This window comes from Phlebotomus papatasi, unplaced genomic scaffold (genome assembly GCF_024763615.1).
Source record: "Phlebotomus papatasi isolate M1 unplaced genomic scaffold, Ppap_2.1 HiC_scaffold_246, whole genome shotgun sequence".
Lineage (NCBI taxonomy): Eukaryota > Metazoa > Arthropoda > Insecta > Diptera > Psychodidae > Phlebotomus > Phlebotomus papatasi.
This window is the reverse complement of record NW_026604481.1, coordinates 1-23,206: the sequence shown is the minus strand read 5'-3', so window position 1 is coordinate 23,206 and position 23,206 is coordinate 1. Positions and strand designations below refer to the sequence as shown.

General features: G+C 37.3%; 41 non-coding genes across 41 annotated transcripts; all 41 read left to right on the top strand.

Moving 5' to 3' along the window:
• The first annotated feature begins 161 nt into the window (after positions 1–161).
• LOC129809010 (5S ribosomal RNA) lies at positions 162–280 on the top strand. Its single transcript, XR_008752524.1, has one exon. It is a non-coding gene; the product is annotated as a 5S ribosomal RNA (ribosomal RNA).
• A 595-nt stretch (positions 281–875) lies between these two features.
• LOC129809009 (5S ribosomal RNA) lies at positions 876–994 on the top strand. The gene has a single exon (XR_008752523.1). It is a non-coding gene; the product is annotated as a 5S ribosomal RNA (ribosomal RNA).
• Positions 995–1,194: 200 nt separating this feature from the next.
• On the top strand, positions 1,195–1,313 carry LOC129808963 (5S ribosomal RNA). Its single transcript, XR_008752479.1, has one exon. It is a non-coding gene; the product is annotated as a 5S ribosomal RNA (ribosomal RNA).
• Positions 1,314–1,908: 595 nt separating this feature from the next.
• LOC129809008 (5S ribosomal RNA) lies at positions 1,909–2,027 on the top strand. Its single transcript, XR_008752522.1, has one exon. It is a non-coding gene; the product is annotated as a 5S ribosomal RNA (ribosomal RNA).
• A 401-nt stretch (positions 2,028–2,428) lies between these two features.
• LOC129809007 (5S ribosomal RNA) lies at positions 2,429–2,547 on the top strand. The gene has a single exon (XR_008752521.1). It is a non-coding gene; the product is annotated as a 5S ribosomal RNA (ribosomal RNA).
• A 782-nt stretch (positions 2,548–3,329) lies between these two features.
• Positions 3,330–3,448, top strand: LOC129809006 (5S ribosomal RNA). The gene has a single exon (XR_008752520.1). It is a non-coding gene; the product is annotated as a 5S ribosomal RNA (ribosomal RNA).
• A 394-nt stretch (positions 3,449–3,842) lies between these two features.
• On the top strand, positions 3,843–3,961 carry LOC129809005 (5S ribosomal RNA). The gene has a single exon (XR_008752519.1). It is a non-coding gene; the product is annotated as a 5S ribosomal RNA (ribosomal RNA).
• Positions 3,962–4,355: 394 nt separating this feature from the next.
• On the top strand, positions 4,356–4,474 carry LOC129809004 (5S ribosomal RNA). The gene has a single exon (XR_008752518.1). It is a non-coding gene; the product is annotated as a 5S ribosomal RNA (ribosomal RNA).
• A 394-nt stretch (positions 4,475–4,868) lies between these two features.
• Positions 4,869–4,987, top strand: LOC129809002 (5S ribosomal RNA). Its single transcript, XR_008752516.1, has one exon. It is a non-coding gene; the product is annotated as a 5S ribosomal RNA (ribosomal RNA).
• A 395-nt stretch (positions 4,988–5,382) lies between these two features.
• On the top strand, positions 5,383–5,501 carry LOC129809001 (5S ribosomal RNA). The gene has a single exon (XR_008752515.1). It is a non-coding gene; the product is annotated as a 5S ribosomal RNA (ribosomal RNA).
• Positions 5,502–5,895: 394 nt separating this feature from the next.
• On the top strand, positions 5,896–6,014 carry LOC129808999 (5S ribosomal RNA). Its single transcript, XR_008752514.1, has one exon. It is a non-coding gene; the product is annotated as a 5S ribosomal RNA (ribosomal RNA).
• Positions 6,015–6,409: 395 nt separating this feature from the next.
• Positions 6,410–6,528, top strand: LOC129808998 (5S ribosomal RNA). Its single transcript, XR_008752513.1, has one exon. It is a non-coding gene; the product is annotated as a 5S ribosomal RNA (ribosomal RNA).
• A 588-nt stretch (positions 6,529–7,116) lies between these two features.
• LOC129808997 (5S ribosomal RNA) lies at positions 7,117–7,235 on the top strand. The gene has a single exon (XR_008752512.1). It is a non-coding gene; the product is annotated as a 5S ribosomal RNA (ribosomal RNA).
• A 394-nt stretch (positions 7,236–7,629) lies between these two features.
• On the top strand, positions 7,630–7,748 carry LOC129808996 (5S ribosomal RNA). The gene has a single exon (XR_008752511.1). It is a non-coding gene; the product is annotated as a 5S ribosomal RNA (ribosomal RNA).
• Positions 7,749–8,142: 394 nt separating this feature from the next.
• On the top strand, positions 8,143–8,261 carry LOC129808995 (5S ribosomal RNA). The gene has a single exon (XR_008752510.1). It is a non-coding gene; the product is annotated as a 5S ribosomal RNA (ribosomal RNA).
• A 200-nt stretch (positions 8,262–8,461) lies between these two features.
• Positions 8,462–8,580, top strand: LOC129808994 (5S ribosomal RNA). Its single transcript, XR_008752509.1, has one exon. It is a non-coding gene; the product is annotated as a 5S ribosomal RNA (ribosomal RNA).
• Positions 8,581–8,974: 394 nt separating this feature from the next.
• On the top strand, positions 8,975–9,093 carry LOC129808993 (5S ribosomal RNA). The gene has a single exon (XR_008752508.1). It is a non-coding gene; the product is annotated as a 5S ribosomal RNA (ribosomal RNA).
• Positions 9,094–9,293: 200 nt separating this feature from the next.
• On the top strand, positions 9,294–9,412 carry LOC129808992 (5S ribosomal RNA). The gene has a single exon (XR_008752507.1). It is a non-coding gene; the product is annotated as a 5S ribosomal RNA (ribosomal RNA).
• Positions 9,413–9,806: 394 nt separating this feature from the next.
• LOC129808990 (5S ribosomal RNA) lies at positions 9,807–9,925 on the top strand. Its single transcript, XR_008752505.1, has one exon. It is a non-coding gene; the product is annotated as a 5S ribosomal RNA (ribosomal RNA).
• Positions 9,926–10,319: 394 nt separating this feature from the next.
• On the top strand, positions 10,320–10,438 carry LOC129808989 (5S ribosomal RNA). Its single transcript, XR_008752504.1, has one exon. It is a non-coding gene; the product is annotated as a 5S ribosomal RNA (ribosomal RNA).
• Positions 10,439–11,220: 782 nt separating this feature from the next.
• Positions 11,221–11,339, top strand: LOC129808988 (5S ribosomal RNA). The gene has a single exon (XR_008752503.1). It is a non-coding gene; the product is annotated as a 5S ribosomal RNA (ribosomal RNA).
• Positions 11,340–11,927: 588 nt separating this feature from the next.
• LOC129808987 (5S ribosomal RNA) lies at positions 11,928–12,046 on the top strand. Its single transcript, XR_008752502.1, has one exon. It is a non-coding gene; the product is annotated as a 5S ribosomal RNA (ribosomal RNA).
• A 394-nt stretch (positions 12,047–12,440) lies between these two features.
• On the top strand, positions 12,441–12,559 carry LOC129808986 (5S ribosomal RNA). The gene has a single exon (XR_008752501.1). It is a non-coding gene; the product is annotated as a 5S ribosomal RNA (ribosomal RNA).
• Positions 12,560–12,953: 394 nt separating this feature from the next.
• Positions 12,954–13,072, top strand: LOC129808985 (5S ribosomal RNA). Its single transcript, XR_008752500.1, has one exon. It is a non-coding gene; the product is annotated as a 5S ribosomal RNA (ribosomal RNA).
• Positions 13,073–13,466: 394 nt separating this feature from the next.
• LOC129808984 (5S ribosomal RNA) lies at positions 13,467–13,585 on the top strand. The gene has a single exon (XR_008752499.1). It is a non-coding gene; the product is annotated as a 5S ribosomal RNA (ribosomal RNA).
• Positions 13,586–13,785: 200 nt separating this feature from the next.
• On the top strand, positions 13,786–13,904 carry LOC129808983 (5S ribosomal RNA). Its single transcript, XR_008752498.1, has one exon. It is a non-coding gene; the product is annotated as a 5S ribosomal RNA (ribosomal RNA).
• Positions 13,905–14,298: 394 nt separating this feature from the next.
• On the top strand, positions 14,299–14,417 carry LOC129808982 (5S ribosomal RNA). The gene has a single exon (XR_008752497.1). It is a non-coding gene; the product is annotated as a 5S ribosomal RNA (ribosomal RNA).
• Positions 14,418–15,199: 782 nt separating this feature from the next.
• LOC129808981 (5S ribosomal RNA) lies at positions 15,200–15,318 on the top strand. Its single transcript, XR_008752496.1, has one exon. It is a non-coding gene; the product is annotated as a 5S ribosomal RNA (ribosomal RNA).
• Positions 15,319–15,712: 394 nt separating this feature from the next.
• LOC129808979 (5S ribosomal RNA) lies at positions 15,713–15,831 on the top strand. Its single transcript, XR_008752494.1, has one exon. It is a non-coding gene; the product is annotated as a 5S ribosomal RNA (ribosomal RNA).
• Positions 15,832–16,225: 394 nt separating this feature from the next.
• On the top strand, positions 16,226–16,344 carry LOC129808978 (5S ribosomal RNA). The gene has a single exon (XR_008752493.1). It is a non-coding gene; the product is annotated as a 5S ribosomal RNA (ribosomal RNA).
• Positions 16,345–16,738: 394 nt separating this feature from the next.
• Positions 16,739–16,857, top strand: LOC129808977 (5S ribosomal RNA). The gene has a single exon (XR_008752492.1). It is a non-coding gene; the product is annotated as a 5S ribosomal RNA (ribosomal RNA).
• A 394-nt stretch (positions 16,858–17,251) lies between these two features.
• On the top strand, positions 17,252–17,370 carry LOC129808976 (5S ribosomal RNA). Its single transcript, XR_008752491.1, has one exon. It is a non-coding gene; the product is annotated as a 5S ribosomal RNA (ribosomal RNA).
• A 401-nt stretch (positions 17,371–17,771) lies between these two features.
• Positions 17,772–17,890, top strand: LOC129808975 (5S ribosomal RNA). The gene has a single exon (XR_008752490.1). It is a non-coding gene; the product is annotated as a 5S ribosomal RNA (ribosomal RNA).
• Positions 17,891–18,284: 394 nt separating this feature from the next.
• Positions 18,285–18,403, top strand: LOC129808974 (5S ribosomal RNA). Its single transcript, XR_008752489.1, has one exon. It is a non-coding gene; the product is annotated as a 5S ribosomal RNA (ribosomal RNA).
• Positions 18,404–20,155: 1,752 nt separating this feature from the next.
• LOC129808973 (5S ribosomal RNA) lies at positions 20,156–20,274 on the top strand. The gene has a single exon (XR_008752488.1). It is a non-coding gene; the product is annotated as a 5S ribosomal RNA (ribosomal RNA).
• Positions 20,275–20,668: 394 nt separating this feature from the next.
• On the top strand, positions 20,669–20,787 carry LOC129808972 (5S ribosomal RNA). Its single transcript, XR_008752487.1, has one exon. It is a non-coding gene; the product is annotated as a 5S ribosomal RNA (ribosomal RNA).
• Positions 20,788–21,181: 394 nt separating this feature from the next.
• Positions 21,182–21,300, top strand: LOC129808971 (5S ribosomal RNA). The gene has a single exon (XR_008752486.1). It is a non-coding gene; the product is annotated as a 5S ribosomal RNA (ribosomal RNA).
• A 394-nt stretch (positions 21,301–21,694) lies between these two features.
• Positions 21,695–21,813, top strand: LOC129808970 (5S ribosomal RNA). Its single transcript, XR_008752485.1, has one exon. It is a non-coding gene; the product is annotated as a 5S ribosomal RNA (ribosomal RNA).
• Positions 21,814–22,098: 285 nt separating this feature from the next.
• Positions 22,099–22,217, top strand: LOC129809014 (5S ribosomal RNA). Its single transcript, XR_008752528.1, has one exon. It is a non-coding gene; the product is annotated as a 5S ribosomal RNA (ribosomal RNA).
• A 264-nt stretch (positions 22,218–22,481) lies between these two features.
• LOC129809003 (5S ribosomal RNA) lies at positions 22,482–22,600 on the top strand. Its single transcript, XR_008752517.1, has one exon. It is a non-coding gene; the product is annotated as a 5S ribosomal RNA (ribosomal RNA).
• Positions 22,601–22,843: 243 nt separating this feature from the next.
• On the top strand, positions 22,844–22,962 carry LOC129808991 (5S ribosomal RNA). The gene has a single exon (XR_008752506.1). It is a non-coding gene; the product is annotated as a 5S ribosomal RNA (ribosomal RNA).
• The last annotated feature ends 244 nt before the right edge of the window (positions 22,963–23,206 follow it).

Here is a 23,206-nt window from a genome sequence, read left to right as displayed (position 1 = left end):
TAATTTATTTTAAATAATTTCTCTGAAGGAAATTGAAATAGTGGTTTAGCAGATCCACCAACTTCTAATTAAATTACATTTTCTGCAACATTTCTTAAATTTGCAAGGGAAAAGACATGAAGAGCTTTGCCATGGACTCAAAATGAACTTTGAAGTCTCTCGCCAACGACCATACCATGCTGAATACACCGGTTCTCGTCCGATCACCGAAGTTAAGCAGCATCGGGCGCGGTTAGTACTTGGATGGGGGACCGCTTGGGAACACCGCGTGCCGTTGGCATCCCTTTTTGTTGATCCTTTTTGCTTAATATTACCACTTGAATTTATTTTAAATAATTTCTCTGAAGGAAATTGAAATTGTGATCTAGCCGATCCACCAACTTCTGATTAAATTACATTTTCTGCAAAATTTCTTAAAGGCAAAAGGCATGAAGGGCTTTGCCATGGATTCAATATGAACTTTGAAGTCTCTCGCCAACGATCTTTGATCCTTTTTGCTTAATATTACCACTTGAATTTATTTTAAATAATTTCTCTGAAGGAAATTGAAATAGTGAACTAGCAGATCCACCAACTTCTGATTAAATTACATTTTCTGCAACATTTCTTAAATTTGCAAGGGAAATGGCATGAAGAACTTTGCCATGGACTCAAAATGAACTTTGAAGTCTCTCGCCAACGATCTTTGATCCTTTTTGCTTAATATTACCACTTGAATTTATTTTAAATAATTTCTCTGAAGGAAATTGAAATAGTGGTTTAGCAGATCCACCAACTTCTAATTAAATTACATTTTCTGCAACATTTCTTAAATTTGCAAGGGAAAAGACATGAAGAGCTTTGCCATGGACTCAAAATGAACTTTGAAGTCTCTCGCCAACGACCATACCATGCTGAATACACCGGTTCTCGTCCGATCACCGAAGTTAAGCAGCATCGGGCGCGGTTAGTACTTGGATGGGGGACCGCTTGGGAACACCGCGTGCCGTTGGCATCCCTTTTTGTTGATCCTTTTTGCTTAATATTACCACTTGAATTTATTTTAAATAATTTCTCTGAAGGAAATTGAAATAGTGAACTAGCAGATCCACCAACTTCTGATTAAATTACATTTTCTGCAACATTTCTTAAATTTGCAAGGGAAAAGACATGAAGAGCTTTGCCATGGACTCAAAATGAACTTTGAAGTCTCTCGCCAACGACCATACCATGCTGAATACACCGGTTCTCGTCCGATCACCGAAGTTAAGCAGCATCGGGCGTGGTTAGTACTTGGATGGGGGACCGCTTGGGAACACCGCGTGCCGTTGGCATCCCTTTTTGTTGATCCTTTTTGCTTAATATTACCACTTGAATTTATTTTAAATAATTTCTCTGAAGGAAATTGAAATTGTGATCTAGCCGATCCACCAACTTCTGATTAAATTACATTTTCTGCAAAATTTCTTAAAGGCAAAAGGCATGAAGGGCTTTGCCATGGATTCAATATGAACTTTGAAGTCTCTCGCCAACGATCTTTGATCCTTTTTGCTTAATATTACCACTTGAATTTATTTTAAATAATTTCTCTGAAGGAAATTGAAATAGTGAACTAGCAGATCCACCAACTTCTGATTAAATTACATTTTCTGCAACATTTCTTAAATTTGCAAGGGAAATGGCATGAAGAACTTTGCCATGGACTCAAAATGAACTTTGAAGTCTCTCGCCAACGATCTTTGATCCTTTTTGCTTAATATTACCACTTGAATTTATTTTAAATAATTTCTCTGAAGGAAATTGAAATAGTGGTTTAGCAGATCCACCAACTTCTAATTAAATTACATTTTCTGCAACATTTCTTAAATTTGCAAGGGAAAAGACATGAAGAGCTTTGCCATGGACTCAAAATGAACTTTGAAGTCTCTCGCCAACGACCATACCATGCTGAATACACCGGTTCTCGTCCGATCACCGAAGTTAAGCAGCATCGGGCGCGGTTAGTACTTGGATGGGGGACCGCTTGGGAACACCGCGTGCCGTTGGCATCCCTTTTTGTTGATCCTTTTTGCTTAATATTACCACTTGAATTTATTTTAAATAATTTCTCTGAAGGAAATTGAAATAGTGATCTAGCAGATCCACCAACTTCTGATTAAATTACATTTTCTGCAACATTTCTTAAATTTGCAAGGGAAATGGCATGAAGAACTTTGCCATGGACTCAAAATGAACTTTGAAGTCTCTCGCCAACGATCTTTGATCCTTTTTGCTTAATATTACCACTTGAATTTATTTTAAATAATTTCTCTGAAGGAAATTGAAATAGTGGTTTAGCAGATCCACCAACTTCTAATTAAATTACATTTTCTGCAACATTTCTTAAATTTGCAAAGGAAAAGACATGAAGAGCTTTGCCATGGACTCAAAATGAACTTTGAAGTCTCTCGCCAACGACCATACCATGCTGAATACACCGGTTCTCGTCCGATCACCGAAGTTAAGCAGCATCGGGCGCGGTTAGTACTTGGATGGGGGACCGCTTGGGAACACCGCGTGCCGTTGGCATCCCTTTTTGTTGATCCTTTTTGCTTAATATTACCACTTGAATTTATTTTAAATAATTTCTCTGAAGGAAATTGAAATAGTGATCTAGCAGATCCACCAACTTCTAATTAAATTACATTTTCTGCAAAATTTCTTAAAGGCAAAAGGCATGAAGGGCTTTGCCATGGATTCAATATGAACTTTGAAGTCTCTCGCCAACGATCTTTGATCCTTTTTGCTTAATATTACCACTTTAATTTATTTTAAATAATTTCTCTGAAGGAAATTGAAATTGTGATCTAGCAGATCCACCAACTTCTAATTAAATTACATTTTCTGCAAAATTTCTTAAAGGCAAAAGGCATGAAGGGCTTTGCCATGGATTCAATATGAACTTTGAAGTCTCTCGCCAACGATCTTTGATCCTTTTTGCTTAATATTACCACTTGAATTTATTTTAAATAATTTCTCTGAGGGAAATTGAAATAGTGATCTAGCAGATCCACCAACTTCTAATTAAATTACATTTTCTGCAAAATTTCTTAAAGGCAAAAGGCATGAAGGGCTTTGCCATGGATTCAATATGAACTTTGAAGTCTCTCGCCAACGATCTTTGATCCTTTTTGCTTAATATTACCACTTTAATTTATTTTAAATAATTTCTCTGAAGGAAATTGAAATAGTGGTTTAGCAGATCCACCAACTTCTAATTAAATTACATTTTCTGCAACATTTCTTAAATTTGCAAGGGAAAAGACATGAAGAGCTTTGCCATGGACTCAAAATGAACTTTGAAGTCTCTCGCCAACGACCATACCATGCTGAATACACCGGTTCTCGTCCGATCACCGAAGTTAAGCAGCATCGGGCGCGGTTAGTACTTGGATGGGGGACCGCTTGGGAACACCGCGTGCCGTTGGCATCCCTTTTTGTTGATCCTTTTTGCTTAATATTACCACTTGAATTTATTTTAAATAATTTCTCTGAAGGAAATTGAAATTGTGATCTAGCAGATCCACCAACTTCTGATTAAATTACATTTTCTGCAAAATTTCTTAAAGGCAAAAGGCATGAAGGGCTTTGCCATGGATTCAATATGAACTTTGAAGTTTCTCGCCAACGATCTTTGATCCTTTTTGCTTAATATTACCACTTGAATTTATTTTAAATAATTTCTCTGAAGGAAATTGAAATAGTGAACTAGCAGATCCACCAACTTCTGATTAAATTACATTTTCTGCAACATTTCTTAAATTTGCAAGGGAAATGGCATGAAGAGCTTTGCCATGGACTCAAAATGAACTTTGAAGTCTCTCGCCAACGACCATACCATGCTGAATACACCGGTTCTCGTCCGATCACCGAAGTTAAGCAGCATCGGGCGCGGTTAGTACTTGGATGGGGGACCGCTTGGGAACACCGCGTGCCGTTGGCATCCCTTTTTGTTGATCCTTTTTGCTTAATATTACCACTTGAATTTATTTTAAATAATTTCTCTGAAGGAAATTGAAATTGTGATCTAGCAGATCCACCAACTTCTGATTAAATTACATTTTCTGCAAAATTTCTTAAAGGCAAAAGGCATGAAGGGCTTTGCCATGGATTCAATATGAACTTTGAAGTCTCTCGCCAACGATCTTTGATCCTTTTTGCTTAATATTACCACTTGAATTTATTTTAAATAATTTCTCTGAAGGAAATTGAAATAGTGAACTAGCAGATCCACCAACTTCTGATTAAATTACATTTTCTGCAACATTTCTTAAATTTGCAAGGGAAATGGCATGAAGAGCTTTGCCATGGACTCAAAATGAACTTTGAAGTCTCTCGCCAACGACCATACCATGCTGAATACACCGGTTCTCGTCCGATCACCGAAGTTAAGCAGCATCGGGCGCGGTTAGTACTTGGATGGGGGACCGCTTGGGAACACCGCGTGCCGTTGGCATCCCTTTTTGTTGATCCTTTTTGCTTAATATTACCACTTTAATTTATTTTAAATAATTTCTCTGAAGGAAATTGAAATTGTGATCCAACAGATCCACCAACTTCTAATTAAATTACATTTTCTGCAAAATTTCTTAAAGGCAAAAGGCATGAAGGGCTTTGCCATGGATTCAATATGAACTTTGAAGTCTCTCGCCAACGATCTTTGATCCTTTTTGCTTAATATTACCACTTGAATTTATTTTAAATAATTTCTCTGAAGGAAATTGAAATAGTGGTTTAGCATATCCACCAACTTCTGATTAAATTACATTTTCTGCAACATTTCTTAAATTTGCAAGGGAAATGGCATGAAGAGCTTTGCCATGGACTCAAAATGAACTTTGAAGTCTCTCGCCAACGACCATACCATGCTGAATACACCGGTTCTCGTCCGATCACCGAAGTTAAGCAGCATCGGGCGCGGTTAGTACTTGGATGGGGGACCGCTTGGGAACACCGCGTGCCGTTGGCATCCCTTTTTGTTGATCCTTTTTGCTTAATATTACCACTTGAATTTATTTTAAATAATTTCTCTGAAGGAAATTGAAATTGTGATCTAGCAGATCCACCAACTTCTAATTAAATTACATTTTCTGCAAAATTTCTTAAAGGCAAAAGGCATGAAGGGCTTTGCCATGGATTCAATATGAATTTTGAAGTCGCTCGCCAACGATCTTTGATCCTTTTTGCTTAATATTACCACTTTAATTTATTTTAAATAATTTCTCTGAAGGAAATTTGAAATAGTGGTTTAGCAGATCCACCAACTTCTGATTAAATTACATTTTCTGCAACATTTCTTAAATTTGCAAGGGAAAAGGCATGAAGAGCTTTGCCATGGACTCAAAATGAACTTTGAAGTCTCTCGCCAACGACCATACCATGCTGAATACACCGGTTCTCGTCCGATCACCGAAGTTAAGCAGCATCGGGCGCGGTTAGTACTTGGATGGGGGACCGCTTGGGAACACCGCGTGCCGTTGGCATCCCTTTTTGTTGATCCTTTTTGCTTAATATTACCACTTGAATTTATTTTAAATAATTTCTCTGAAGGAAATTGAAATTGTGATCTAGCAGATCCACCAACTTCTAATTAAATTACATTTTCTGCAAAATTTCTTAAAGGCAAAAGGCATGAAGGGCTTTGCCATGGATTCAATATGAATTTTGAAGTCGCTCGCCAACGATCTTTGATCCTTTTTGCTTAATATTACCACTTTAATTTATTTTAAATAATTTCTCTGAAGGAAATTGAAATAGTGAACTAGCAGATCCACCAACTTCTGATTAAATTACATTTTCTGCAACATTTCTTAAATTTGCAAGGGAAATGGCATGAAGAGCTTTGCCATGGACTCAAAATGAACTTTGAAGTCTCTCGCCAACGACCATACCATGCTGAATACACCGGTTCTCGTCCGATCACCGAAGTTAAGCAGCATCGGGCGCGGTTAGTACTTGGATGGGGGACCGCTTGGGAACACCGCGTGCCGTTGGCATCCCTTTTTGTTGATCCTTTTTGCTTAATATTACCACTTGAATTTATTTTAAATAATTTCTCTGAAGGAAATTGAAATTGTGATCTAGCAGATCCACCAACTTCTAATTAAATTACATTTTCTGCAAAATTTCTTAAAGGCAAAAGGCATGAAGGGCTTTGCCATGGATTCAATATGAATTTTGAAGTCGCTCGCCAACGATCTTTGATCCTTTTTGCTTAATATTACCACTTTAATTTATTTTAAATAATTTCTCTGAAGGAAATTTTAAATAGTGGTTTAGCAGATCCACCAACTTCTAATTAAATTACATTTTCTGCAACATTTCTTAAATTTGGAAGGGAAAAGGCATGAAGAGCTTTGCCATGGACTCAAAATGAACTTTGAAGTCTCTCGCCAACGACCATACCATGCTGAATACACCGGTTCTCGTCCGATCACCGAAGTTAAGCAGCATCGGGCGCGGTTAGTACTTGGATGGGGGACCGCTTGGGAACACCGCGTGCCGTTGGCATCCCTTTTTGTTGATCCTTTTTGCTTAATATTACCACTTGAATTTATTTTAAATAATTTCTCTGAAGGAAATTGAAATAGTGATCTAGCAGATCCACCAACTTCTAATTAAATTACATTTTCTGCAAAATTTCTTAAAGGCAAAAGGCATGAAGGGCTTTGCCATGGATTCAATATGAACTTTGAAGTCTCTCGCCAACGATCTTTGATCCTTTTTGCTTAATATTACCACTTGAATTTATTTTAAATAATTTCTCTGAAGGAAATTGAAATTGTGATCTAGCAGATCCACCAACTTCTAATTAAATTACATTTTCTGCAAAATTTCTTAAAGGCAAAAGGCATGAAGGGCTTTGCCATGGATTCAATATGAATTTTGAAGTCGCTCGCCAACGATCTTTGATCCTTTTTGCTTAATATTACCACTTTAATTTATTTTAAATAATTTCTCTGAAGGAAATTGAAATAGTGAACTAGCAGATCCACCAACTTCTGATTAAATTACATTTTCTGCAACATTTCTTAAATTTGCAAGGGAAATGGCATGAAGAGCTTTGCCATGGACTCAAAATGAACTTTGAAGTCTCTCGCCAACGACCATACCATGCTGAATACACCGGTTCTCGTCCGATCACCGAAGTTAAGCAGCATCGGGCGCGGTTAGTACTTGGATGGGGGACCGCTTGGGAACACCGCGTGCCGTTGGCATCCCTTTTTGTTGATCCTTTTTGCTTAATATTACCACTTGAATTTATTTTAAATAATTTCTCTGAAGGAAATTGAAATTGTGATCTAGCAGATCCACCAACTTCTGATTAAATTACATTTTCTGCAAAATTTCTTAAAGGCAAAAGGCATGAAGGGCTTTGCCATGGATTCAATATGAACTTTGAAGTCTCTCGCCAACGATCTTTGATCCTTTTTGCTTAATATTACCACTTGAATTTATTTTAAATAATTTCTCTGAAGGAAATTGAAATAGTGAACTAGCAGATCCACCAACTTCTGATTAAATTACATTTTCTGCAACATTTCTTAAATTTGCAAGGGAAATGGCATGAAGAGCTTTGCCATGGACTCAAAATGAACTTTGAAGTCTCTCGCCAACGACCATACCATGCTGAATACACCGGTTCTCGTCCGATCACCGAAGTTAAGCAGCATCGGGCGCGGTTAGTACTTGGATGGGGGACCGCTTGGGAACACCGCGTGCCGTTGGCATCCCTTTTTGTTGATCCTTTTTGCTTAATATTACCACTTGAATTTATTTTAAATAATTTCTCTGAAGGAAATTGAAATTGTGATCTAGCAGATCCACCAACTTCTAATTAAATTACATTTTCTGCAAAATTTCTTAAAGGCAAAAGGCATGAAGGGCTTTGCCATGGATTCAATATGAACTTTGAAGTCTCTCGCCAACGATCTTTGATCCTTTTTGCTTAATATTACCACTTGAATTTATTTTAAATAATTTCTCTGAAGGAAATTGAAATAGTGGTTTAGCAGATCCACCAACTTCTGATTAAATTACATTTTCTGCAACATTTCTTAAATTTGCAAGGGAAATGGCATGAAGAGCTTTGCCATGGACTCAAAATGAACTTTGAAGTCTCTCGCCAACGACCATACCATGCTGAATACACCGGTTCTCGTCCGATCACCGAAGTTAAGCAGCATCGGGCGCGGTTAGTACTTGGATGGGGGACCGCTTGGGAACACCGCGTGCCGTTGGCATCCCTTTTTGTTGATCCTTTTTGCTTAATATTACCACTTGAATTTATTTTAAATAATTTCTCTGAAGGAAATTGAAATAGTGAACTAGCAGATCCACCAACTTCTGATTAAATTACATTTTCTGCAACATTTCTTAAATTTGCAAGGGAAAAGACATGAAGAGCTTTGCCATGGACTCAAAATGAACTTTGAAGTCTCTCGCCAACGACCATACCATGCTGAATACACCGGTTCTCGTCCGATCACCGAAGTTAAGCAGCATCGGGCGCGGTTAGTACTTGGATGGGGGACCGCTTGGGAACACCGCGTGCCGTTGGCATCCCTTTTTGTTGATCCTTTTTGCTTAATATTACCACTTGAATTTATTTTAAATAATTTCTCTGAAGGAAATTGAAATTGTGATCTAGCAGATCCACCAACTTCTAATTAAATTACATTTTCTGCAAAATTTCTTAAAGGCAAAAGGCATGAAGGGCTTTGCCATGGATTCAATATGAACTTTGAAGTCTCTCGCCAACGATCTTTGATCCTTTTTGCTTAATATTACCACTTGAATTTATTTTAAATAATTTCTCTGAAGGAAATTGAAATAGTGGTTTAGCAGATCCACCAACTTCTGATTAAATTACATTTTCTGCAACATTTCTTAAATTTGCAAAGGAAATGGCATGAAGAGCTTTGCCATGGACTCAAAATGAACTTTGAAGTCTCTCGCCAACGACCATACCATGCTGAATACACCGGTTCTCGTCCGATCACCGAAGTTAAGCAGCATCGGGCGCGGTTAGTACTTGGATGGGGGACCGCTTGGGAACACCGCGTGCCGTTGGCATCCCTTTTTGTTGATCCTTTTTGCTTAATATTACCACTTGAATTTATTTTAAATAATTTCTCTGAAGGAAATTGAAATAGTGAACTAGCAGATCCACCAACTTCTGATTAAATTACATTTTCTGCAACATTTCTTAAATTTGCAAGGGAAATGGCATGAAGAGCTTTGCCATGGACTCAAAATGAACTTTGAAGTCTCTCGCCAACGACCATACCATGCTGAATACACCGGTTCTCGTCCGATCACCGAAGTTAAGCAGCATCGGGCGCGGTTAGTACTTGGATGGGGGACCGCTTGGGAACACCGCGTGCCGTTGGCATCCCTTTTTGTTGATCCTTTTTGCTTAATATTACCACTTGAATTTATTTTAAATAATTTCTCTGAAGGAAATTGAAATTGTGATCTAGCAGATCCACCAACTTCTAATTAAATTACATTTTCTGCAAAATTTCTTAAAGGCAAAAGGCATGAAGGGCTTTGCCATGGATTCAATATGAACTTTGAAGTCTCTCGCCAACGATCTTTGATCCTTTTTGCTTAATATTACCACTTGAATTTATTTTAAATAATTTCTCTGAAGGAAATTGAAATAGTGAACTAGCAGATCCACCAACTTCTGATTAAATTACATTTTCTGCAACATTTCTTAAATTTGCAAGGGAAATGGCATGAAGAGCTTTGCCATGGACTCAAAATGAACTTTGAAGTCTCTCGCCAACGACCATACCATGCTGAATACACCGGTTCTCGTCCGATCACCGAAGTTAAGCAGCATCGGGCGCGGTTAGTACTTGGATGGGGGACCGCTTGGGAACACCGCGTGCCGTTGGCATCCCTTTTTGTTGATCCTTTTTGCTTAATATTACCACTTGAATTTATTTTAAATAATTTCTCTGAAGGAAATTGAAATTGTGATCTAGCAGATCCACCAACTTCTAATTAAATTACATTTTCTGCAAAATTTCTTAAAGGCAAAAGGCATGAAGGGCTTTGCCATGGATTCAATATGAACTTTGAAGTCTCTCGCCAACGATCTTTGATCCTTTTTGCTTAATATTACCACTTTAATTTATTTTAAATAATTTCTCTGAAGGAAATTGAAATAGTGGTTTAGCAGATCCACCAACTTCTAATTAAATTACATTTTCTGCAACATTTCTTAAATTTGCAAGGGAAAAGACATGAAGAGCTTTGCCATGGACTCAAAATGAACTTTGAAGTCTCTCGCCAACGACCATACCATGCTGAATACACCGGTTCTCGTCCGATCACCGAAGTTAAGCAGCATCGGGCGCGGTTAGTACTTGGATGGGGGACCGCTTGGGAACACCGCGTGCCGTTGGCATCCCTTTTTGTTGATCCTTTTTGCTTAATATTACCACTTTAATTTATTTTAAATAATTTCTCTGAAGGAAATTGAAATAGTGATCTAGCAGATCCACCAACTTCTAATTAAATTACATTTTCTGCAAAATTTCTTAAAGGCAAAAGGCATGAAGGGCTTTGCCATGGATTCAATATGAACTTTGAAGTCTCTCGCCAACGATCTTTGATCCTTTTTGCTTAATATTACCACTTTAATTTATTTTAAATAATTTCTCTGAAGGAAATTGAAATTGTGATCTAGCAGATCCACCAACTTCTAATTAAATTACATTTTCTGCAAAATTTCTTAAAGGCAAAAGGCATGAAGGGCTTTGCCATGGATTCAATATGAACTTTGAAGTCTCTCGCCAACGATCTTTGATCCTTTTTGCTTAATATTACCACTTGAATTTATTTTAAATAATTTCTCTGAGGGAAATTGAAATAGTGATCTAGCAGATCCACCAACTTCTAATTAAATTACATTTTCTGCAAAATTTCTTAAAGGCAAAAGGCATGAAGGGCTTTGCCATGGATTCAATATGAACTTTGAAGTCTCTCGCCAACGATCTTTGATCCTTTTTGCTTAATATTACCACTTTAATTTATTTTAAATAATTTCTCTGAAGGAAATTGAAATAGTGGTTTAGCAGATCCACCAACTTCTAATTAAATTACATTTTCTGCAACATTTCTTAAATTTGCAAGGGAAAAGACATGAAGAGCTTTGCCATGGACTCAAAATGAACTTTGAAGTCTCTCGCCAACGACCATACCATGCTGAATACACCGGTTCTCGTCCGATCACCGAAGTTAAGCAGCATCGGGCGCGGTTAGTACTTGGATGGGGGACCGCTTGGGAACACCGCGTGCCGTTGGCATCCCTTTTTGTTGATCCTTTTTGCTTAATATTACCACTTGAATTTATTTTAAATAATTTCTCTGAAGGAAATTGAAATTGTGATCTAGCAGATCCACCAACTTCTAATTAAATTACATTTTCTGCAAAATTTCTTAAAGGCAAAAGGCATGAAGGGCTTTGCCATGGATTCAATATGAACTTTGAAGTCTCTCGCCAACGATCTTTGATCCTTTTTGCTTAATATTACCACTTTAATTTATTTTAAATAATTTCTCTGAAGGAAATTGAAATTGTGATCTAGCAGATCCACCAACTTCTAATTAAATTACATTTTCTGCAAAATTTCTTAAAGGCAAAAGGCATGAAGGGCTTTGCCATGGATTCAATATGAACTTTGAAGTCTCTCGCCAACGATCTTTGATCCTTTTTGCTTAATATTACCACTTGAATTTATTTTAAATAATTTCTCTGAAGGAAATTGAAATAGTGAACTAGCAGATCCACCAACTTCTGATTAAATTACATTTTCTGCAACATTTCTTAAATTTGCAAGGGAAATGGCATGAAGAGCTTTGCCATGGACTCAAAATGAACTTTGAAGTCTCTCGCCAACGACCATACCATGCTGAATACACCGGTTCTCGTCCGATCACCGAAGTTAAGCAGCATCGGGCGCGGTTAGTACTTGGATGGGGGACCGCTTGGGAACACCGCGTGCCGTTGGCATCCCTTTTTGTTGATCCTTTTTGCTTAATATTACCACTTGAATTTATTTTAAATAATTTCTCTGAAGGAAATTGAAATTGTGATCTAGCAGATCCACCAACTTCTGATTAAATTACATTTTCTGCAAAATTTCTTAAAGGCAAAAGGCATGAAGGGCTTTGCCATGGATTCAATATGAACTTTGAAGTCTCTCGCCAACGATCTTTGATCCTTTTTGCTTAATATTACCACTTGAATTTATTTTAAATAATTTCTCTGAAGGAAATTGAAATAGTGGTTTAGCATATCCACCAACTTCTGATTAAATTACATTTTCTGCAACATTTCTTAAATTTGCAAGGGAAATGGCATGAAGAGCTTTGCCATGGACTCAAAATGAACTTTGAAGTCTCTCGCCAACGACCATACCATGCTGAATACACCGGTTCTCGTCCGATCACCGAAGTTAAGCAGCATCGGGCGCGGTTAGTACTTGGATGGGGGACCGCTTGGGAACACCGCGTGCCGTTGGCATCCCTTTTTGTTGATCCTTTTTGCTTAATATTACCACTTGAATTTATTTTAAATAATTTCTCTGAAGGAAATTGAAATTGTGATCCAACAGATCCACCAACTTCTAATTAAATTACATTTTCTGCAAAATTTCTTAAAGGCAAAAGGCATGAAGGGCTTTGCCATGGATTCAATATGAACTTTGAAGTCTCTCGCCAACGATCTTTGATCCTTTTTGCTTAATATTACCACTTGAATTTATTTTAAATAATTTCTCTGAAGGAAATTGAAATAGTGGTTTAGCATATCCACCAACTTCTGATTAAATTACATTTTCTGCAACATTTCTTAAATTTGCAAGGGAAATGGCATGAAGAGCTTTGCCATGGACTCAAAATGAACTTTGAAGTCTCTCGCCAACGACCATACCATGCTGAATACACCGGTTCTCGTCCGATCACCGAAGTTAAGCAGCATCGGGCGCGGTTAGTACTTGGATGGGGGACCGCTTGGGAACACCGCGTGCCGTTGGCATCCCTTTTTGTTGATCCTTTTTGCTTAATATTACCACTTGAATTTATTTTAAATAATTTCTCTGAAGGAAATTGAAATTGTGATCTAGCAGATCCACCAACTTCTAATTAAATTACATTTTCTGCAAAATTTCTTAAAGGCAAAAGGCATGAAGGGCTTTGCCATGGATTCAATATGAACTTTGAAGTCTCTCGCCAACGATCTTTGATCCTTTTTGCTTAATATTACCACTTGAATTTATTTTAAATAATTTCTCTGAAGGAAATTGAAATAGTGGTTTAGCAGATCCACCAACTTCTGATTAAATTACATTTTCTGCAACATTTCTTAAATTTGCAAAGGAAATGGCATGAAGAGCTTTGCCATGGACTCAAAATGAACTTTGAAGTCTCTCGCCAACGACCATACCATGCTGAATACACCGGTTCTCGTCCGATCACCGAAGTTAAGCAGCATCGGGCGCGGTTAGTACTTGGATGGGGGACCGCTTGGGAACACCGCGTGCCGTTGGCATCCCTTTTTGTTGATCCTTTTTGCTTAATATTACCACTTGAATTTATTTTAAATAATTTCTCTGAAGGAAATTGAAATAGTGAACTAGCAGATCCACCAACTTCTGATTAAATTACATTTTCTGCAACATTTCTTAAATTTGCAAGGGAAATGGCATGAAGAGCTTTGCCATGGACTCAAAATGAACTTTGAAGTCTCTCGCCAACGACCATACCATGCTGAATACACCGGTTCTCGTCCGATCACCGAAGTTAAGCAGCATCGGGCGCGGTTAGTACTTGGATGGGGGACCGCTTGGGAACACCGCGTGCCGTTGGCATCCCTTTTTGTTGATCCTTTTTGCTTAATATTACCACTTGAATTTATTTTAAATAATTTCTCTGAAGGAAATTGAAATTGTGATCTAGCAGATCCACCAACTTCTAATTAAATTACATTTTCTGCAAAATTTCTTAAAGGCAAAAGGCATGAAGGGCTTTGCCATGGATTCAATATGAACTTTGAAGTCTCTCGCCAACGATCTTTGATCCTTTTTGCTTAATATTACCACTTGAATTTATTTTAAATAATTTCTCTGAAGGAAATTGAAATAGTGGTTTAGCAGATCCACCAACTTCTAATTAAATTACATTTTCTGCAACATTTCTTAAATTTGCAAGGGAAAAGACATGAAGAGCTTTGCCATGGACTCAAAATGAACTTTGAAGTCTCTCGCCAACGACCATACCATGCTGAATACACCGGTTCTCGTCCGATCACCGAAGTTAAGCAGCATCGGGCGCGGTTAGTACTTGGATGGGGGACCGCTTGGGAACACCGCGTGCCGTTGGCATCCCTTTTTGTTGATCCTTTTTGCTTAATATTACCACTTTAATTTATTTTAAATAATTTCTCTGAAGGAAATTGAAATAGTGATCTAGCAGATCCACCAACTTCTAATTAAATTACATTTTCTGCAAAATTTCTTAAAGGCAAAAGGCATGAAGGGCTTTGCCATGGATTCAATATGAACTTTGAAGTCTCTCGCCAACGATCTTTGATCCTTTTTGCTTAATATTACCACTTTAATTTATTTTAAATAATTTCTCTGAAGGAAATTGAAATTGTGATCTAGCAGATCCACCAACTTCTAATTAAATTACATTTTCTGCAAAATTTCTTAAAGGCAAAAGGCATGAAGGGCTTTGCCATGGATTCAATATGAACTTTGAAGTCTCTCGCCAACGATCTTTGATCCTTTTTGCTTAATATTACCACTTGAATTTATTTTAAATAATTTCTCTGAGGGAAATTGAAATAGTGATCTAGCAGATCCACCAACTTCTAATTAAATTACATTTTCTGCAAAATTTCTTAAAGGCAAAAGGCATGAAGGGCTTTGCCATGGATTCAATATGAACTTTGAAGTCTCTCGCCAACGATCTTTGATCCTTTTTGCTTAATATTACCACTTTAATTTATTTTAAATAATTTCTCTGAAGGAAATTGAAATAGTGGTTTAGCAGATCCACCAACTTCTAATTAAATTACATTTTCTGCAACATTTCTTAAATTTGCAAGGGAAAAGACATGAAGAGCTTTGCCATGGACTCAAAATGAACTTTGAAGTCTCTCGCCAACGACCATACCATGCTGAATACACCGGTTCTCGTCCGATCACCGAAGTTAAGCAGCATCGGGCGCGGTTAGTACTTGGATGGGGGACCGCTTGGGAACACCGCGTGCCGTTGGCATCCCTTTTTGTTGATCCTTTTTGCTTAATATTACCACTTGAATTTATTTTAAATAATTTCTCTGAAGGAAATTGAAATTGTGATCTAGCAGATCCACCAACTTCTGATTAAATTACATTTTCTGCAAAATTTCTTAAAGGCAAAAGGCATGAAGGGCTTTGCCATGGATTCAATATGAACTTTGAAGTCTCTCGCCAACGATCTTTGATCCTTTTTGCTTAATATTACCACTTGAATTTATTTTAAATAATTTCTCTGAAGGAAATTGAAATAGTGAACTAGCAGATCCACCAACTTCTGATTAAATTACATTTTCTGCAACATTTCTTAAATTTGCAAGGGAAATGGCATGAAGAGCTTTGCCATGGACTCAAAATGAACTTTGAAGTCTCTCGCCAACGACCATACCATGCTGAATACACCGGTTCTCGTCCGATCACCGAAGTTAAGCAGCATCGGGCGCGGTTAGTACTTGGATGGGGGACCGCTTGGGAACACCGCGTGCCGTTGGCATCCCTTTTTGTTGATCCTTTTTGCTTAATATTACCACTTGAATTTATTTTAAATAATTTCTCTGAAGGAAATTGAAATTGTGATCTAGCAGATCCACCAACTTCTAATTAAATTACATTTTCTGCAAAATTTCTTAAAGGCAAAAGGCATGAAGGGCTTTGCCATGGATTCAATATGAACTTTGAAGTCTCTCGCCAACGATCTTTGATCCTTTTTGCTTAATATTACCACTTGAATTTATTTTAAATAATTTCTCTGAAGGAAATTGAAATAGTGAACTAGCAGATCCACCAACTTCTGATTAAATTACATTTTCTGCAACATTTCTTAAATTTGCAAGGGAAAAGACATGAAGAGCTTTGCCATGGACTCAAAATGAACTTTGAAGTCTCTCGCCAACGACCATACCATGCTGAATACACCGGTTCTCGTCCGATCACCGAAGTTAAGCAGCATCGGGCGCGGTTAGTACTTGGATGGGGGACCGCTTGGGAACACCGCGTGCCGTTGGCATCCCTTTTTGTTGATCCTTTTTGCTTAATATTACCACTTTAATTTATTTTAAATAATTTCTCTGAAGGAAATTGAAATTGTGATCCAACAGATCCACCAACTTCTAATTAAATTACATTTTCTGCAAAATTTCTTAAAGGCAAAAGGCATGAAGGGCTTTGCCATGGATTCAATATGAACTTTGAAGTCTCTCGCCAACGATCTTTGATCCTTTTTGCTTAATATTACCACTTGAATTTATTTTAAATAATTTCTCTGAAGGAAATTGAAATAGTGGTTTAGCAGATCCACCAACTTCTAATTAAATTACATTTTCTGCAACATTTCTTAAATTTGCAAGGGAAAAGACATGAAGAGCTTTGCCATGGACTCAAAATGAACTTTGAAGTCTCTCGCCAACGACCATACCATGCTGAATACACCGGTTCTCGTCCGATCACCGAAGTTAAGCAGCATCGGGCGCGGTTAGTACTTGGATGGGGGACCGCTTGGGAACACCGCGTGCCGTTGGCATCCCTTTTTGTTGATCCTTTTTGCTTAATATTACCACTTTAATTTATTTTAAATAATTTCTCTGAAGGAAATTGAAATAGTGATCTAGCAGATCCACCAACTTCTAATTAAATTACATTTTCTGCAAAATTTCTTAAAGGCAAAAGGCATGAAGGGCTTTGCCATGGATTCAATATGAACTTTGAAGTCTCTCGCCAACGATCTTTGATCCTTTTTGCTTAATATTACCACTTGAATTTATTTTAAATAATTTCTCTGAAGGAAATTGAAATAGTGGTTTAGCAGATCCACCAACTTCTGATTAAATTACATTTTCTGCAACATTTCTTAAATTTGCAAAGGAAATGGCATGAAGAGCTTTGCCATGGACTCAAAATGAACTTTGAAGTCTCTCGCCAACGACCATACCATGCTGAATACACCGGTTCTCGTCCGATCACCGAAGTTAAGCAGCATCGGGCGCGGTTAGTACTTGGATGGGGGACCGCTTGGGAACACCGCGTGCCGTTGGCATCCCTTTTTGTTGATCCTTTTTGCTTAATATTACCACTTGAATTTATTTTAAATAATTTCTCTGAAGGAAATTGAAATAGTGAACTAGCAGATCCACCAACTTCTGATTAAATTACATTTTCTGCAACATTTCTTAAATTTGCAAGGGAAATGGCATGAAGAACTTTGCCATGGATTCAATATGAACTTTGAAGTCTCTCGCCAACGATCTTTGATCCTTTTTGCTTAATATTACCACTTGAATTTATTTTAAATAATTTCTCTGAAGGAAATTGAAATAGTGAACTAGCAGATCCACCAACTTCTGATTAAATTACATTTTCTGCAACATTTCTTAAATTTGCAAGGGAAATGGCATGAATAGCTTTGCCATGGACTCAAAATGAACTTTGAAGTCTCTCGCCAACGACCATACCATGCTGAATACACCGGTTCTCGTCCGATCACCGAAGTTAAGCAGCATCGGGCGCGGTTAGTACTTGGATGGGGGACCGCTTGGGAACACCGCGTGCCGTTGGCATCCCTTTTTGTTGATCCTTTTTGCTTAATATTACCACTTGAATTTATTTTAAATAATTTCTCTGAAGGAAATTGAAATTGTGATCTAGCAGATCCACCAACTTCTAATTAAATTACATTTTCTGCAAAATTTCTTAAAGGCAAAAGGCATGAAGGGCTTTGCCATGGATTCAATATGAACTTTGAAGTCTCTCGCCAACGATCTTTGATCCTTTTTGCTTAATATTACCACTTTAATTTATTTTAAATAATTTCTCTGAAGGAAATTGAAATAGTGAACTAGCAGATCCACCAACTTCTGATTAAATTACATTTTCTGCAACATTTCTTAAATTTGCAAGGGAAAAGACATGAAGAGCTTTGCCATGGACTCAAAATGAACTTTGAAGTCTCTCGCCAACGACCATACCATGCTGAATACACCGGTTCTCGTCCGATCACCGAAGTTAAGCAGCATCGGGCGCGGTTAGTACTTGGATGGGGGACCGCTTGGGAACACCGCGTGCCGTTGGCATCCCTTTTTGTTGATCCTTTTTGCTTAATATTACCACTTTAATTTATTTTAAATAATTTCTCTGAAGGAAATTGAAATAGTGATCTAGCAGATCCACCAACTTCTAATTAAATTACATTTTCTGCAAAATTTCTTAAAGGCAAAAGGCATGAAGGGCTTTGCCATGGATTCAATATGAACTTTGAAGTCTCTCGCCAACGATCTTTGATCCTTTTTGCTTAATATTACCACTTTAATTTATTTTAAATAATTTCTCTGAAGGAAATTGAAATTGTGATCTAGCAGATCCACCAACTTCTAATTAAATTACATTTTCTGCAAAATTTCTTAAAGGCAAAAGGCATGAAGGGCTTTGCCATGGATTCAATATGAACTTTGAAGTCTCTCGCCAACGATCTTTGATCCTTTTTGCTTAATATTACCACTTGAATTTATTTTAAATAATTTCTCTGAGGGAAATTGAAATAGTGATCTAGCAGATCCACCAACTTCTAATTAAATTACATTTTCTGCAAAATTTCTTAAAGGCAAAAGGCATGAAGGGCTTTGCCATGGATTCAATATGAACTTTGAAGTCTCTCGCCAACGATCTTTGATCCTTTTTGCTTAATATTACCACTTTAATTTATTTTAAATAATTTCTCTGAAGGAAATTGAAATTGTGATCTAGCAGATCCACCAACTTCTAATTAAATTACATTTTCTGCAAAATTTCTTAAAGGCAAAAGGCATGAAGGGCTTTGCCATGGATTCAATATGAACTTTGAAGTCTCTCGCCAACGATCTTTGATCCTTTTTGCTTAATATTACCACTTGAATTTATTTTAAATAATTTCTCTGAAGGAAATTGAAATTGTGATCTAGCAGATCCACCAACTTCTGATTAAATTACATTTTCTGCAAAATTTCTTAAAGGCAAAAGGCATGAAGGGCTTTGCCATGGATTCAATATGAACTTTGAAGTCTCTCGCCAACGATCTTTGATCCTTTTTGCTTAATATTACCACTTGAATTTATTTTAAATAATTTCTCTGAGGGAAATTGAAATAGTGATCTAGCAGATCCACCAACTTCTAATTAAATTACATTTTCTGCAAAATTTCTTAAAGGCAAAAGGCATGAAGGGCTTTGCCATGGATTCAATATGAACTTTGAAGTCTCTCGCCAACGATCTTTGATCCTTTTTGCTTAATATTACCACTTGAATTTATTTTAAATAATTTCTCTGAGGGAAATTGAAATAGTGATCTAGCAGATCCACCAACTTCTAATTAAATTACATTTTCTGCAAAATTTCTTAAAGGCAAAAGGCATGAAGGGCTTTGCCATGGATTCAATATGAACTTTGAAGTCTCTCGCCAACGATCTTTGATCCTTTTTGCTTAATATTACCACTTTAATTTATTTTAAATAATTTCTCTGAAGGAAATTGAAATTGTGATCTAGCAGATCCACCAACTTCTAATTAAATTACATTTTCTGCAAAATTTCTTAAAGGCAAAAGGCATGAAGGGCTTTGCCATGGATTCAATATGAACTTTGAAGTCTCTCGCCAACGATCTTTGATCCTTTTTGCTTAATATTACCACTTTAATTTATTTTAAATAATTTCTCTGAAGGAAATTGAAATAGTGGTTTAGCAGATCCACCAACTTCTAATTAAATTACATTTTCTGCAACATTTCTTAAATTTGCAAGGGAAAAGACATGAAGAGCTTTGCCATGGACTCAAAATGAACTTTGAAGTCTCTCGCCAACGACCATACCATGCTGAATACACCGGTTCTCGTCCGATCACCGAAGTTAAGCAGCATCGGGCGCGGTTAGTACTTGGATGGGGGACCGCTTGGGAACACCGCGTGCCGTTGGCATCCCTTTTTGTTGATCCTTTTTGCTTAATATTACCACTTGAATTTATTTTAAATAATTTCTCTGAAGGAAATTGAAATTGTGATCTAGCAGATCCACCAACTTCTGATTAAATTACATTTTCTGCAAAATTTCTTAAAGGCAAAAGGCATGAAGGGCTTTGCCATGGATTCAATATGAACTTTGAAGTCTCTCGCCAACGATCTTTGATCCTTTTTGCTTAATATTACCACTTGAATTTATTTTAAATAATTTCTCTGAAGGAAATTGAAATAGTGAACTAGCAGATCCACCAACTTCTGATTAAATTACATTTTCTGCAACATTTCTTAAATTTGCAAGGGAAATGGCATGAAGAGCTTTGCCATGGACTCAAAATGAACTTTGAAGTCTCTCGCCAACGACCATACCATGCTGAATACACCGGTTCTCGTCCGATCACCGAAGTTAAGCAGCATCGGGCGCGGTTAGTACTTGGATGGGGGACCGCTTGGGAACACCGCGTGCCGTTGGCATCCCTTTTTGTTGATCCTTTTTGCTTAATATTACCACTTTAATTTATTTTAAATAATTTCTCTGAAGGAAATTGAAATAGTGATCTAGCAGATCCACCAACTTCTAATTAAATTACATTTTCTGCAAAATTTCTTAAAGGCAAAAGGCATGAAGGGCTTTGCCATGGATTCAATATGAACTTTGAAGTCTCTCGCCAACGATCTTTGATCCTTTTTGCTTAATATTACCACTTTAATTTATTTTAAATAATTTCTCTGAAGGAAATTGAAATAGTGGTTTAGCAGATCCACCAACTTCTAATTAAATTACATTTTCTGCAACATTTCTTAAATTTGCAAGGGAAAAGACATGAAGAGCTTTGCCATGGACTCAAAATGAACTTTGAAGTCTCTCGCCAACGACCATACCATGCTGAATACACCGGTTCTCGTCCGATCACCGAAGTTAAGCAGCATCGGGCGCGGTTAGTACTTGGATGGGGGACCGCTTGGGAACACCGCGTGCCGTTGGCATCCCTTTTTGTTGATCCTTTTTGCTTAATATTACCACTTGAATTTATTTTAAATAATTTCTCTGAAGGAAATTGAAATTGTGATCTAGCAGATCCACCAACTTCTAATTAAATTACATTTTCTGCAAAATTTCTTAAAGGCAAAAGGCATGAAGGGCTTTGCCATGGATTCAATATGAACTTTGAAGTCTCTCGCCAACGATCTTTGATCCTTTTTGCTTAATATTACCACTTTAATTTATTTTAAATAATTTCTCTGAAGGAAATTGAAATAGTGGTTTAGCAGATCCACCAACTTCTAATTAAATTACATTTTCTGCAACATTTCTTAAATTTGCAAGGGAAATGGCATGAAGAGCTTTGCCATGGACTCAAAATGAACTTTGAAGTCTCTCGCCAACGACCATACCATGCTGAATACACCGGTTCTCGTCCGATCACCGAAGTTAAGCAGCATCGGGCGCGGTTAGTACTTGGATGGGGGACCGCTTGGGAACACCGCGTGCCGTTGGCATCCCTTTTTGTTGATCCTTTTTGCTTAATATTACCACTTTAATTTATTTTAAATAATTTCTCTGAAGGAAATTGAAATAGTGATCTAGCAGATCCACCAACCTTTTTGCTTAATATTACCACTTGAATTTATTTTAAATAATTTCTCTGAAGGAAATTGAAATAATGAACTAGCAGATCCACCAACTTCTAATTAAATTACATTTTCTGCAACATTTCTTAAATTTGCAAGGGAAAAGGCATGAAGAGCTTTGCCATGGACTCAAAATGAACTTTGAAGTCTCTCGCCAACGACCATACCATGCTGAATACACCGGTTCTCGTCCGATCACCGAAGTTAAGCAGCATCGGGCGCGGTTAGTACTTGGATGGGGGACCGCTTGGGAACACCGCGTGCCGTTGGCATCCCTTTTTGTTGATCCTTTTTGCTTAATATTACCACTTTAATTTATTTTAAATAATTTCTCTGAAGGAAATTGAAATAGTGATCTGCTTAATATTACCACTTGAATTTATTTTAAATAATTTCTCTGAAGGAAATTGAAATAGTGAACTAGCAGATCCACCAACTTCTGATTAAATTACATTTTCTGCAACATTTCTTAAATTTGCAAGGGAAAAGGCATGAAGAGCTTTGCCATGGACTCAAAATGAACTTTGAAGTCTCTCGCCAACGACCATACCATGCTGAATACACCGGTTCTCGTCCGATCACCGAAGTTAAGCAGCATCGGGCGCGGTTAGTACTTGGATGGGGGACCGCTTGGGAACACCGCGTGCCGTTGGCATCCCTTTTTGTTGATCCTTTTTGCTTAATATTACCACTTGAATTTATTTTAAATAATTTCTCTGAAGGAAATTGAAATAGTGAACTAGCAGATCCACCAACTTCTGATTAAATTACATTTTTATTTTAAATAATTTCTGCAGCAGATCACCAACTTCTCATTTTCTGCAACATTTCTTAAATTTGCAAGGGAAATGGCATGAAGAGCTTTGCCATGGACTCAAAATGAACTTTGAAGTCTCTCGCCAACGACCATACCATGCTGAATACACCGGTTCTCGTCCGATCACCGAAGTTAAGCAGCATCGGGCGCGGTTAGTACTTGGATGGGGGACCGCTTGGGAACACCGCGTGCCGTTGGCATCCCTTTTTGTTGATCCTTTTTGCTTAATATTACCACTTTAATTTATTTTAAATAATTTCTCTGAAGGAAATTCAAATAGTGGTCTAGCAGATCCAATTAAAATTATTCTGTTTTAACTTAAATGATCTGTGTCTTATTCTTTTTTTTTTTTAACTTTTAGGTGAAGAAGTGGGATATGCTATTAGATTCGAAGATTGTACTTCGGAGAGTACTGTGATTAAGTACATGACTGATGGTATTCTT